Source organism: Pinus tabuliformis, chromosome 1_1 (assembly GCF_031772625.1).
Source record: "Pinus tabuliformis cultivar Carrire ecotype Pingquan chromosome 1_1, CPIR1, whole genome shotgun sequence".
NCBI classification, from domain to species: Eukaryota; Viridiplantae; Streptophyta; class Pinopsida; order Pinales; family Pinaceae; genus Pinus; species Pinus tabuliformis.
The window spans coordinates 987,416,538-987,419,085 of NC_142297.1; positions in this window are offsets into that span (position 1 = coordinate 987,416,538).

Sequence of the window (2,548 nt, forward strand, 5' to 3'; positions counted from 1 at the left end):
TCATCAACAACCAGAAACACTTGTAGCTTCAAACATCATAGCTCATATGGTATACGCTACTTAGATGTATCTAACCTACATATGTACGTGCTTTTATCAAAATCAACCAGCGTATACTTCTATAAATATTCATTCATGATTTGTAGCTATTCCAAACTTGAGTTATACCCAGATCATAATATTTACAGAACATTACATGCGTGGATATTCAAGACTTTCTGAATGCCTTTACTTAATGATCTTCTTCTCCTTTTATATTCTTAGGCTTTACTCAATACCATGGTCCAAAACCATTTAGAACCAATACTATGGACCCAACACCTGGGTTCGACACTTCAAATGCAATACTAAGGTACAAAGCCATAGGTCTAAATACCACAGACCCAAAAATAAGCTTTCCCACATGTATGCACTTTTCCGTGCATGAAAGTGCGTGCATACACATACGCGACTTTTGATCAGCAATACCGCGTGTATACGCGCCTTTGTATATAGTGAACCTATGTGTATTACACTACTTGGTATATAGAAAACCTGCGTATATATGTGACTTGGTATATAGTGAACCTGCGTGTGTACACGACTTGGTATATAGTGAACCTGCATATATACTCTTCTTTCATCATTCTTTGTAATCTGATCATCAATTCTTTGCTACTAAACTGCTGCACTATAATATGTCATCTTGCCATCAAGGACAACACTTGTATCATAATGCCAACAATCTCCCCCTTTGGACTTGATGGCAAAGCTAACTTGTCATACTGAGAACTATCATCTGATTCCTTTGAGCTGTCCTGCATCCCATGTATTCTGTCACATTTGATATCTCTTCTGTAGATTCATCTAGATATATATAAGTGATTTGTTCTTCTATGAGTGGGTTGCCATCAAGTACAATACATGCATCATAATACCAACAACTTTTATATTTTTTATCTTTTAATATACTTAGCCTTTGGAGACATATTAAATATTCCAATATGGTTATTCCACTTCTTGATTGCACAATATTACATCACTAGGATGTGCAATGACAATCCATTTTTTGTGTGTAAATATGTCAAAACTTGATCTAGTTGCGAAAAAAAATTCTTTGATTAAAATTTTGCAGGGAATGATACCATCATGGCAGTGAGGCCAAATATTGTACTAGCCTTTCAATTATGTCTTTCTCAAATAGAGGAACAATTGGCATTTACCACCTCATGTTTTGGATATTGTTAGAGTTTGTTAGGGTTTTAGTGGAGTTTATTCATTGATTACTCCACCCTAGCCTAAATCTAGGATTTCATTGTAAAGGAATTTGAGCTCCTCTCCTATATATGCCATATAATATAGCCCCTTCGTCATTTGAACTCATGGATAGATTTTGATATCTCTATCTCTTTTGGAGCCTAATAGACATATATTTCATGGTGGAACTTGAAGTGTAAGGGTTTCTTCCCCATTCAAAGTGTGGCATCCTTCCTATTTATCATGTTGCTAATGGATTGTAGAATAACCTAAAAATTTTACATTAGGGCCATAGAAAGGAAAATTTGCCTCATTGGAAGGGTTTTATGTTAGAATTGTATTCCACTACCCCCCTTTGATGTTTTATGCATTATTATATTACATTAATCTGATCATCTCTTCAGAGTAAGAGCTTGTAATACTTAATTGTATGCTGAACACCCTAGTTTACATTGTTTTGATGTGGCACCTCTTGGGACATCCTAGCTGATTTCTACATTCATTTTTCAGCATGTTAGGGTTTATTTTTGGCATGTGCATGCAGTCCTAATTTCCATATCCTTTCATGAACTAGCCCCTTTCATGGAAAATCCTTCCTTGACTCCACTTTCCCCACATATTGGAACTAGTATTCATGGCCCTCTCATCACCCCTTTAGAATATACTAGAACACAAAAATTTGTTTTGCTAAAGCTAGTCTTCCAAATCGCCTTCTTTTGTCCAAGCTTTAATAATCCTATCCTAGTGAAGCCCCCTCTGGAGTTGGAGAAGATCCAACCTAAAGTGTAGAGAGAGATTCATTGAGATTATAGTGGGTGACCCCTCTAAGTTATAGTTGGGTTAGATTTCTTCTTTGGGGCTTTAATCATACATGCTAGTTCAAGTTGTAATAGAGGGCACATGTATGTCTCCAACATGCATGCACCAACCTTGAACAATTTTTCATTTTAGTTATTTCTAGAGTTAGAATTTTTTTTCTATATTTAGTTAAGTAATAATTCTTAATTAGGAAAGTGCATGAGTTAGAGACTTTTCCAGATTTAGAACATGGTGAAAATCCCTAGGAGTGAGGCGATTTCTTTCATGCATGCATTACCTCCCTGTGGACGTTCTATTCTAGGAAATTGACACATGATGGGGCCTTGGTTGCTCTATTATATACACCCTAGTCCAAGAAATGTTGATCAAGTGACCCAACAAATGGAAAAAAATTGAGACTATTGGTGGAAGGATTTCAATTAGATATGACAAGCATGAAATGAGAATTGTGATGAGTAACTTCAGGCATAAATGCAAAATTTTAATGACCCAA